The following is a 12519-nucleotide window of genomic DNA, read 5'->3' as shown; positions in this document are numbered from 1 at the left end:
AACATGTGTTTCAGTGTTTTCGCAAATTCAGTCCCTAAGGGGGTGAGATATGGGATGAAATGTTTTATAAAAAATTTCATTACGAACGCATTTTAAAGCTGTCTATGAAAGATTGAATTTGTCTTCTTGGTTATAAATAAAACAATAAGTATGTCACTGTTTTTGGAAATGCAACCAATGCAGGGGTGAAATAGGGGGTGTAAAATTTAAAGATATTTTGCTTTTTAAAAACAATTTAAACTAAATCTATGAAAACTGGTATTTCACTTCTCTGTTGAATGTGAGGGAATGAAAGTTTCCACGGAAATCTCTCCTCAGGAACGCAAAAGGCATGATTAATCAAAACCTTGGATTCCAGCAACCAGAATAAATTTCTGATCAGAAGTCGTTCGGAAAAGACCATGCTTCTGTAGCCTTACGTAACGTGAAAAGTTTAGATTTACAGTTTGTCAACGAGATAAAATTTCGGTTAAAGAGAAAAAAACCTTTGTAGTCCGTACAGTCTACTCGAGTGAAGCAGCGGGGGCTAACTTAGAAATTATAGAGAAGCAACTAAGAATTAACAGAAAACATGGAAGCTTGTGTGTGCGTGTGTGTATGCTTTTTTTTCCTTTATTGAGTTTCGATTTCCTCCGAAGGTGGCGGGCTGGCAGCAGCTTAGTACATCGCTCTTCAGCCTACAGAATTTTTAAAACATAAGAAGAAGATAATAAACAATAAAAGCAGGCGATAAAAACGGTGACTTAAATTGTAAAATAGCGGAAAATTGTGGAGGTTAAAACATAAAACAAATGGTTGGAAATGCTAATAAAATACACAGGAAGCAGACAGGTAAAATAGTATACAGCAATTAAAAAAACACTGCAACAGACTGGTTTCTGTTTGCAAGAGATATAAGATAAATCACACCCAGCGACAGTGTGATTTCTGTTCGCAACACTTGAGAAAAGACACACATCACTTAAAACACTGCACTAAAAAGCAGGCAAGAGCATGACACACCACAGCCAAGGGCAGATGGGGGGGGGGGGGGGAACGGGATGATGAGGGGGGAAAAACGGGGGAGGAGAGGAAAAACGAAGTGGGGGGAGGAGGGGAGGAACTGACAGAGGGAGAAGACTCATAAGGGGGCAGGGCACATGTGAGAGGGAGTGGGGAAAGGTGGAGGAGGGGAATACAAAAGGATTCGGGGGAGAGAAGGGAGGCAGAGAGAGGGTAGAAGGGGAAAAACAGGATGGAAGGGGGAGAAGAGGAAGCCCGGGTAAAGGACAAGGGAAGGGAGGGGGTGGTGAGGATCAGAGTTGATAGGAGGGATAAAAGGAGGGAGAGAGGGCATCATCTGTGAGGGGGAGCCGACGGAAGCCACCTTGGGAAAGGAGATGAAGGGTGTAGAGGTGAAGGGTAGAGGGGACACAATGGTGAAGATGTGGCAGAGGGTGGGATTTGGAGAGGAGAAACCAGGGGATGAGGGGGATCAAAGTAGCGGAAGGTGTAGTGGATGCAGATGTGTTCGAGGAAAAGGAGCAGATGGGGGAAAGGAATCACGTCATAGAGGATTCGCGTGGGGGACAGGAGGTGTATAGAGAAGGCGAGGTGGAGTGCATGGTGCTCTAGGATCTGGAGGGACTTATAGAATGTGGGGGGTGGGGGTGGGGGGGAGGTGGATATCCAGATGGGACTGGCATGCAGAGGATGGGACGAATTAAGGATTTGTAGGTGTGGAGGATGGTAGAGGGGTTCAACCCCATGTCCGGCCAGAGAGGAGTTTGAGGAGGCGGAGGCAGTTGCGGGATTTGGATAGAGCTTAGATGAGGGAGTGTATGCGTATATTTGAACAAGTAATAAATTACTTGTTGAAATCAGGAGACGATGACTGATAAACAAATTACCAATGGAAAATAACGAGTAGTGGCATGCAAATGAAGCTAAAGGAAATGACTCAATTTGTTGTATCATATATCAATTGCGATCTCACAAGAGTTAATAATATAACGTATCACTTTCACTGCCCCGCCAAATGCCGCTTTTGTGGTGTTTACATGGCGCTCACTAGAACCGCCTTACCACGCGATCAGCTGAACTGTTAAGCACCGTTGCTTTAACAGCCAAGTAATTCGCGATAACGTCGCTGTGCGGCGCTAGCTGTACATCCCAGCTACGACGACAAAGAAAATAATATCAGCGACCTCACGTAATGTACGGTAACTGCAGATATTATTTCATAATAAATCATTTAAGGCATTAATAGGTAAGTGTCTCAGTTTCCTCGGGAATGTGTTAAGTTATTATCGACCATGAAATTAATCTGTGCCCATTCAGATGGCGTCAGCTGTCGATCATATAAAGTCAACTACAACAAACAACTTCGCGTTTTGGTATTAGGCGTCGGTATTGGCATTGCATCGTCACTAATTTTTGGAAAGCAGTTGTATGCCTTAAAATATTAATTAAACGCAGTGTCGAGCAGTAATGGTAGTCCTACTGCACTTTAAATGTGATCTGAATCATTCTGGGCAGAGTTAAGTATGTGGAACAAGGGAACTACACTTTTGATCTACCTGGCAGCTTCAAAGAAATTTAAATCACAATAAAGGCCTTCATGGCCTGTTCGGGAGGAGTTTAGTTTTATATATATTTTTCTAGGTAGCTTTTACCATTCTGATGAACGTAGTCCTGTTAGCTGACTATTAAAATTTATATAATTCCATACACGGTTGCTGAGCCCACAGCTACAAAATGTTTAAGATATCAGGCAACTGAACTACAAGTAGGGTCTAGAAGCTAAAAATCTCTTTCAGCACAATCTTAGCCATACCAATGCATTTTCCGTAATCTGTACACAGAGAAGTCGGGCCGTATTTCCACAGAAAATTTAAAAAATGTAAATTTCGTTAACTGTCATTAACTTTTATTCACTACCTACGTTTCAAAGATGTACATTAAGGCGACAAAAGTCATGGGACAACGGTGTGCACATACACAGATGGCGATATTACAGCATACATATGGCTTGTTGTTGTGGTCTTCATTCCAGAGACTGGCTTAATGCAGCTCCCCATGTTACTCTATCCTGTGCAAGGTTCTTCATCTCCCAGTACCTACTGCAGCCTACATCCTTCTGAATCTGTTTAGTGTATTCATCTCTTGGTCTCCCTCTGCGATTTTTACCCTCCACGCTGCCCTCCAATACTAAATTGGTGATCCCCTGATGCCTCAGAATGTGCCCTACCAACCGATCCCTTCTTCTAGTCAAGTTGTGCCACAAATTTCTCTTCTCCCCAGTTCTGTTCAATAGCTCCTCATTAGTTATGTCATCTACCCATCTAATCTGTAACACGACATTTCGAAAGCTTCTATTCTCTTCTTATCTGAACTACTTATCGTCCATATTTCACTTCCATACATGGCTACACTCCATACAAATACTTTCAGAAACGACTTCCTGACACTTAAATCTATACTCGATGTTAACAAATTTCTCTTCTTCAGAATCGCTTTCCTTGCCATTCCCAGTCTACATTTTATATCCTCTCTACTTCGACCATCATCAGTTATTTTGCTCCCCAAATAGCAATACTCATTTACTACTTTAAGCCTCTCATTTCCTATTCCAATTCCCTCAGCATCACCCGATTTAATTCGACTACATTCCATTATTCTCGTTTTGCTTTTATTGATGTTCATCTTATATCGACCTTTCAAGACACTGTCCATTCCGTTCAGCTGCTCTTCCAGGTCTTTTGCTGTCTCTGACAGAATTACAATATGATCGGTAAAACTCAAAGTTTTTATTTCTTCTCCATGGATTTTAATACCTTATCCCAATTTTTCTTTTGTTTCCTTTATTGCTTGCTCAATATACAGACTGAATAACATCGGGGAGAGGCTACAACCCTGTCTCACTCCCTTCCCAACCACTGCTTCCCTTTCATGCCCCTCGGCTCTTATAACTGCTATCTGGTTTCTGTACAAATTGTAAATAGCCTTTCGCTTCCTGTATTTTACTGCTGCCACCTTCAGAATTTGAAAGATAGTATTCCAGTCAACATTGTCAAAAGCTTTCTCTAAGTCTACAAAGGCTAGATATAGGTTTGCCTTTCCTTAATCTATTTTCTAAGATAAGTCGTAGGGCCAGCTTTGCCTCACGTGTTCCAACATTTCTACGGAATCCAAACCTTCCCCGAGGTCGGCTTCTCATGGTATACAAATAAAATGATAGTGTATTGGTGTAGTTGTCATTTGGAGTCAGGTGATTCATGTGAAAAGGTTTCCGTCGTGATTACAGCCGCACAAACGTAATTAACAGACTCTGAACGCGGAGTGGCAGTTGGAGCTAGAAGCGTGACATATTTGATTTCGGAAATCTTTAGGAAATTCAGTATTCCGATATCCACACTGTCAAGAGTGTGCCGAGAATATTAAATTTCAGACATTATCTCTCACGACGCATAAAGCAGGGGCCGACAGTCTTCACTTAACGAACGAGAGCGGCGGCATTTAGTTAGAGATGCCAGTGCTAACAGACAAGCAACATTTCGTGAAATAACCGCAGAAATTAAGGCGGGACGTACGACGAAATCTGACTTTACTGGGATATGGTAGCAGACGAACGACGCGAGTGCCCAAGCTAACAGCATGACATCGCCTGCAGTGCCTCTCCTGGGCTCGGGACCATATCGATTGGATTGTAGACGCCTGTAAGACCGTGGCTTGGTCACACGAGTCCCGGTTTCAGTTGGTATGAGCTGATGGTAGGTTTCGAATATGGTGTAGATCCCACGAAGTCATGAGCCCAAGTTGTCAACAAGGCACTGCGCAAGCTGGCGATTGCTCCATGATGATTTTGGCTGCGTTTACATGGAATGTACTGAATCTTCTGGTGTAGCTGAACCGATCATTGAGTAGAAACAGTCATGTTCTGCTATTTGGAGACCATTTGCAGCTATTCGTGGACTTCACGTTATGGATGACAATGCGCCATGGCACTGACCAGAATTGCTCGCAGCTGGTTTGAAGAATATTCTGGACGATCCTAGTGAATGATTTGGCCACGCAGATCGCCCGACATTAATGCCATCGAACTTTCATGGGGCATGCTAGAGAAGTCAGTTGTGCACAGAATCCTGCACCAGCAATAGTTTCGCAATTGTGGCACAGTATTTCTCCAGGGGCCTTTCAACGACTTGTTGAGTCCACGACACGTCGAGTGGCTGCACTGTTCCGGGCTAAATGAGGTCCGACGCGATATTAGGAGGCATTCCATGAGTTTCGTCACGTCAGTGTAAAGACGTTTAAAAAGGGTCCTGAATCCGAAAATTTGAATATGACGTTTTCTGAAAAGTCACATTCCTCGCGAAGAGGGTGAAATAGGGGATGAAACATTTTTTTGAAAATACGTCGTTACTTATGCTATTTTGAAGCTAGATCTACGAAAATCGATATTTGGTTACTTCGTCAGAAACAAAGAAATACTTGTTCCAGCATTTTTCGAAATTTAAACCCTTTGGAAATGATATAGTGGGTGAAAGATTTCTTTGAAAATGAAATTATTATTACGGAAATAACAAAGTGTTTTTGAAGATACATCTACGAAAATTGGTGTTTAACTTCTCAGTTACAATTAAAAAAAATATATAGTTCAATGCTTTTGGAAATTCAGTCCCTAAGGGGTGAAATATGGAATGAACGGTTGAATATGATCTCTCGGTTACAAATAAAACAATAAGTATGTCATTGTTTTTGGAAATTCGACTCCTGCGAGGGTTAAATAGAGGATGAAAAGTTTTGAGAAAATATTTCGATAATTTAAGAAAATTTTAAAACTAAATGTATGAAAATTTGTATTTCACTTCTCTGTTGAAATTAAGAAATATGTGTTAGGAAATGAAAGTTTCTATGGAAATACTGCCACAATAACGGAAGAGGCATGATACAGGAAAACTTGAGCTCCAGCAACCAGAATCGCTTTCTCGTCGGAAGTATATTCCGAAAAGACCATGCTTCTATGGCCTTACATAGCGTGAAAAGTTTAGGTTTGCGGTTTGTCAACAACACAAAATTTCGGTTAAAGAAAAGAAAATCTCTGCTGATACAGTGTACTTTTTTTTTTTTCTTTTTTTTTTTCTTTATTGAATTTCAATTCCCCCCAAAGGGGGGCGGGCTGGCAGCAGCTTAGGACGCCGCTCTGCAGCCTACAGATTTTCTGACAAAGAGCAGGAGAATAAATAATAATAAAAAACAGGCGATAAAATCGGGGACTTAGTGAGTAACAAGGTGAAAAGAAAATGGGGAAATTAAACAAGCAACAGAGGGATGATGAAGCGAATAAAAATACATACGGAGCAGACAGGGAAAACAATAGACAGTTAAAAAAACACGGCGACAGTCTGGATTCTGTTCGCAAAGTATATAAAATTCACACCCAGCGACAGCATGGTTTCTGTTCGCAACACAACACTGAATAGGCACTAGAACACAGCACGAAAAAGTCGGCAAAGGTGACACCACAGTCGAGAGCAGGTGGGGGGAAACTGGACAGGAGATGGGAAAACAAAAGGAGGGAAAGGAGAGTAAAAGCGAAGGGGGGGGGGGGAACCGGGAAAGGAGCTGATGGAGGATGAGGACCCATAAGAGGGGTAGGGGGCAGACGCGACAGGGAGGGGGGTAGGTAGAGGAGGGGAATACAAAAGGACTGGGGGGGAGAAGGGAGGTAGGGAGAGCCGTAGTGGGGAGGAAACAGGACGGAAGGGGGGGGAAGAGGGAGCCCAGGGAAAGGACAGAGGAAAGGAGGGGGAGGGAAGATCAGAGTTGATAGGAAGGATAAATGGAGGGAGAGAGGGCATCATCCGGGAGGGGGAGCTGACAGAAGCCACCTTGGGAAAGGAGATGGAGGGTGTAGAGATGGAGGGTAGGGGGGACACAACGGTGAAGACGTGGCAGGGGGCGGGGGTGGGAGAGGAGAGGAGCAACCAGGGAGTGAGGGGGTTCAAGACGGCGGGAGGTGTAGAGGATGCGGATATGTTCGAGGAAGAGGAGCAGATGGGGGAAAGGAATGAGATCATAGAGGATCCGCGTGGGGGATGGGAGGCGGATACGGAAGGCGAGGCGGAGTGCATGACGCTCAAGGATCTGGAGGGACTGATAGAATTTGGGGGGGGGCAGATATCCAGGCAGGACTGGCATAACAGAGGATGGGACGGATTAAGGATTTGTAGGTGTGGAGGATGGTGGAGGGGTGCAACCCCCATGTCCGGCCAGAGAGGAGGAGGCGGAGGCGGTTGTGGGCTTTGGATTGGATGGATCGGAGATGAGGGATCCAGGTGAGGTGACGGTCAATGGTGAGGCCAAGGTAGGTGAGGGTGGGGGTGAGACGGACAGGACGTGCGCAGACAGTAAGGGAGAAATCCAGGAGCCGGAAGGAGCGAGTGGTACGACCTACGATGATTGCCTGGGTCTTGGAAGGATTTAGTTTCAGGAGCCATTGGTTACACCATGCAGAAAAAAGGTCAAGGTGATTCTGGAGAAGGCGTTGGGACCGTTGGAGGGTAGGAGCGAGGGCGAGGAATGCGGTGTCATCAGCATATTGCAAGAGGTGCACTGGAGGGGGGGGTTGGGGCATATCGGCCGTGTACAGAGCCCTGGGGCACACCGGCAGAGGGGTAGAAGGTGCGGGAATTGGCATGATGGATGGTAACGTAGGAGGGGCGGCGGGAGAGGAAGGAGGCCACCAGACGGATGTAGTTGATAGGAAGGGCGTAGGTTTGGAGTTTAAACAGGAGACCGGGATGCCAGACACGGTCGTAGGCCTTTTCAAGGTCAAGTGAGACAAAAATGGCGGAGCGACGGGAGTTAAGCTGGAGGGAGAGGAGATGAGTGAGGCGGAGGAGTTGGTCATCAGCAGAGAAGGAAGGTCGAAAGCCACATTGGGTGTTTGGGAGGAGGTGGTTTTGGTGGAGGTGGAGATGGATGCGCCGGGAAAGGATGGATTCCAAGAGCTTGCTGAACACCGACGTGAGACAGATAGGACGATAGGAAGAGGCATCAGATGGAGGCTTATTGGGTTTGGAGAACATCAGGATACGGGAGGTTTTCCACAGGTCGGGATAGAAGCCAGTGGCAAGGATGACATTGTAGAGGGCGGCAAGGAGGGAAAGGAAGGAGGGAGGGCAGTGTTTGAGGTGGCGGTAGGTAACGCAGTCGTGGCCGGGAGCAGAGTTGCGTTTAGTGCGGAGTGTGAGGCTGATGTCCTGTGTAGTGATGGGAGTGTTAAGTGCAGATGGTGGGGTGTGGCCCAAGTACTGGAAGCTAGGAGCAAGGGGAGGAACAGAGGTATCCGTACGGTCCACGACATCAGGGAAGAGGGAATAATCAAAGTGGGGATCATCTGGGATGGAAAAAACATCAGAGAGGTGGGAGGCAAAGTGGTTGGCCTTACTGAGGTTGTCAGGAAAGGGACGGTCATTAAGGAGGAGAGGGTACTGGGGGGTGGGGCGGTTCCCAGTAAGGCGGTGGAAAGCAGACCAATACTTGGAAGAGTTGATGGGGAGCGTGGTGTTGAGGTGTGTACATGTCTGGCGCCAGGCTCGGCGTTTCTTCGCAACAAGCAGGTTGCGGATGTGTCGCTGTAATTGCCGGTGGCGGGTAAGTGTATCCCGGTCACGAGTGCGGAGAAAAGAGCGGTAGAGGCGGCGGGACTCCCGAAGGAGAAGGACGGCCTGTGGAGGCAGGGCAGGGCGGTGAGGGTGGATGGCTTTGGTGGGGATATGGGTGGCGACGGCGTCAGACAAGGTCTGGTGCAGGAAGGCAGCAGTGCGAGAGATGTCATCAGGAGACTGGAGGGTAAGGTCGTGGCTGTCAACCTGGGTGTGAATGGAATCCCGGTAGGCATCCCAGTTGGCACGGGAGTAATCATGGACAAGTTTAGGAGGGACATCAGGGCGAGGAGTGTGGCGGGGATGGCGACCGTTAGAGATAGTGAGGAGGACAGGAGCATGGTCACTGCCAATGAGGTCAAGGACATCCGCGGTGATGCGCCCAAGAAGGTTGGGAGAGGCAAGGACTACATCAGGAGTGGTGTTGGATTCGGGCCGGGTGTGCTGGGGCAGGGGAACCAGGTCTCCCTGGAGAGTGGTGAGAAACTGATGCCACCGCCGGAGGTCGGCAGGATCACGGCTGTGGATATTGAGGTCGGCGGCAATCACGTAGGTGGAGAAGGTGCGGTCAATGTGGGGCAGGAAATCGTACGGGATGGGGGTGCGAGGGCGGACATAAATGGTGGCACAGGTGATGGTAAGGGCAGGGAAGAAGAGGCTGAGGGTGAGATGCTCGGCAGGATTGTTAAGGAGAGGTTGGGGCCGGACTGGGAGGTGCTTGAGGTGGCCTATAGCAACTCCGCCACGTGCCAGAGGGTACAGGTTATCGGTGCGATGTAGGGTGTAAGGGGCAGTGGAGACGGAGATACGGGGCTGAAGGAAGGTTTCATTGAGGACGAAGGCATCCACGCGGTGCTGACGTAGGGTGTGGAGGAAGAGGAGTTTGTGGGTGGGCAGGGAGCGAATGTTGTGGTACAGGATACGGTACGGTTGTTGTACCATGGGAGTGGAGAGTTAGACGAGGGTGGTGAGGGGGGTGAAGGTGAAGTGGGCCTGGTTGTGGGAGTAAGTGGCATAGGTGGTAAGATGGAAGATGGAACGGGCAGCGAGGGCGATTTGGGAAAGAGTGTGGGAGCGCTGGAAGGGGTGGATGTTTTGGAGCACAATGGTGGTGAAACGGATGATGTCCTCAGCAGTAGGGGGAGGGCGGAGCGAGTTGTTGGGGTGGATGGGGTCATCAACAGGACGGACAGGGACGGTGAGCTCAGGGGTTACTGGTGGAGGTTTCGCTTTACACCTCGAGGAGTAGGTAGGATGGGGTTCATTACAAGTGTTGCAGGAGGGGGGAGAGGTGAGGTTGGGGCAATGCTTGAGGAAGTGGGAAGCTTTGCAGTGGGGACAAGTAGGGGGGTTCTTGCAGGCAGAGGTAACGTGGTCGTTGTAGGTGAGACAGCGTTGGCAGCGGTAGGATTGGACTGGGGAACGGGAGGGGTCCACCTTATGGCGCTGATTGTAGATGAGGGCTCCCTCGGTGAGGAGGCGGTCAATGGAGGAGGAGGATTCAGTGAATATCCGCATGAGAAATGACGGCCCGGCATCATTGAAGATGCGACGGGCCGAGCGGATTTCGATGTCGGGCCGGGAGTTGAGTTCCGCCAACACCTCAGCCTCCGTGATCACGGGGCTAAGCTTCGTGATCACAGCGGTGAAGGTCGGCGGACGTCGGGGAGGTTGAGGCTGACGGGGAGAGGACGGGGTGTGGTAGGGGGTGAGGGTTGCACGTTGGCCAAATTGGATACGAGGGATGCGGGAGAGGAGGTCGGTGTGGAAGGAAGCATTGGGGGATTTTATGAGGACCGAGTCCTTGCGAGGAATCAGTTGGGAGATGGGAGCATTGGGGCAGTATTTCCGGATGGCGAGAGTGAGGGAGCGGGCATCAAGGAATTGAGGGTCAGGATTGGAGAGGACAAAGGTGTAGGTGGCAGGCGTGGCGGGGGCGGGGGTCGGGGCCGCGTCCATGGGAGTGGGTGGGTCACGGGGATTGGTGGTTTTTTTGGAGGAGACTTCGGGGGAAGGGTCAGCATTCGGGCGCTTGGAAGGTTTCGTGGACACCACTGGGTGGGGAGGGGGCAGGGGGACGGGTTGCAGGGGGAGATGGCGGGGGGCAGGACCACCCTGAGCAGCGGAAGACGCAGACGGTGGGGGCGTGGGAGTCACTGAGACTGTGGAACGTCGAGCAGAGATCCGTGCTGGCTTGGAGACTGTCGGAGGCGGTGCGGGGAGCGGCGGAAAGTCTGTAGCTGTCGATGGGGCGACAGTGATAGGGGAAGAGGAGTTGGGGGTGGGTACAGCCGAAAGTGGCGCAGGGGTGGGGTGGACAGGGAGAGAAGGAAGGACGGGAAGTGGGGTGGAGGATGAGCTCCATGTGATGGTGGTTGGAGCAGCGGAGGGAGAGGTGAAAATGATAGTGGTAGTGGTGGTGGGTTGGGACATGGCGGCGGCGCGCGAGAAGGGCGGCGGCGGCGACCAGACGGCGACGGCGACGACCGGCAGGCGGCGGCGGCGGCGGCGGCGGCGGCGGCGAGCACCGGCAGGCGACGGCGGCGGCGAGCCCCGGCAGGCGGCGACGGCGGCGGCGGCGGCGGCGGGGAGGACCGGAAGGCGGCCAAACGGCGGCGCAGACGGCGACGGCGGCGACCAGCAGGCGGCGGCGGCGGCGGCGGCGGCGGCGAGTACCGGCAGGCGGCGACCAGGCGGCGGCGGCGAGCCCCGGCAGGCGGCGACGGCGGCGGTGGCGGCGGCGGCGGCGAGGACCGGAAGGCGGCGACCAAGCGGCGGCGGTGGCGGCGGCGAGCACCGGCAGGCAGTATGGACGGCAAGCAGACGACACGGCAGGGAAACGGCGGGAATCTTCCACGTCGAAGGTGCACCCTGAGAGTAGCCCAGGCAGTAATACTCTTCGATGAAGAAGAGAGGGAATCCAACCCTCGAATGTCAGTGTACTCCAGCGGACTCGTTTAAATCAAAAGACGATGGCTGATAAAGAAATTACTAATGGAAAATAACGAGTAGTGAAACGCAAATGAAGCTAAAGTAATGACGCAATTTGTTGCATCATATATCGATTACGATCTCACAAAAGCGAATAATATAACGTATTACGATCACTGCCCCGCCAAATGCCGCATTTGCGGTGTTTACATGGCACTAACGAGAACTGCCTTACCACGCGATCTAGTGAACTGTTGGCGCCGTTGCATTAACAACCAAGTAACTAGCGCTAACACCGCTGTGCGGCGCTAGCTGTACATCCCAGCTACGACGACAAAAAAAATTATATCAGAGAGCTCACATAATGTAACTGCAGATATTATTTTATAATAAATCATTTAAGGCCTTAATAGGTGAGTGTCTCAGTTTCCTCGGGAATGTGTTAAGTTATTATCGATCATAAAATTAATCTGTGCTCATTCAGTTGGCGTTAGCTGTTGCCAATATAAAATCAACTTCAGTCAACTTGCGGATATGGATATGGCAGTCATTGACGTTGCTAATTTATCACATGGTAGTCATGGTCATTTATAATTCTTCACTAAATTTTTGGAGACGCATGCGCGCGTCCAACTATGTATTAAAACAATATGGAATTGTCTGTGTTTTATGAAGCTTTCATCAATGTTATTGCTTGTGGAAGTAGAAACTGCCCCCACGGGATTATGAATAGGAATGCTTCCTGTAAATTGTATGTTTTTTCTTTCCGAATCGCTTTTTGTTGGCATGAACTGCACGTAATGTTCTTATTACCGTACACGCTCCTGACAGCCGTGCCACAGTTGTTGTTAAGCATTTGCAAATGTGCACGCTCCAGCTCAGCAAATCTATATGGTAGTCATAGTCGTTTCTAATTCGTCACTAAATTTTTGGAGAC

This window comes from Schistocerca americana, chromosome 10 (genome assembly GCF_021461395.2).
Source record: "Schistocerca americana isolate TAMUIC-IGC-003095 chromosome 10, iqSchAmer2.1, whole genome shotgun sequence".
NCBI lineage: Eukaryota > Metazoa > Arthropoda > Insecta > Orthoptera > Acrididae > Schistocerca > Schistocerca americana.
This window is presented reverse-complemented; position numbering follows the sequence as displayed.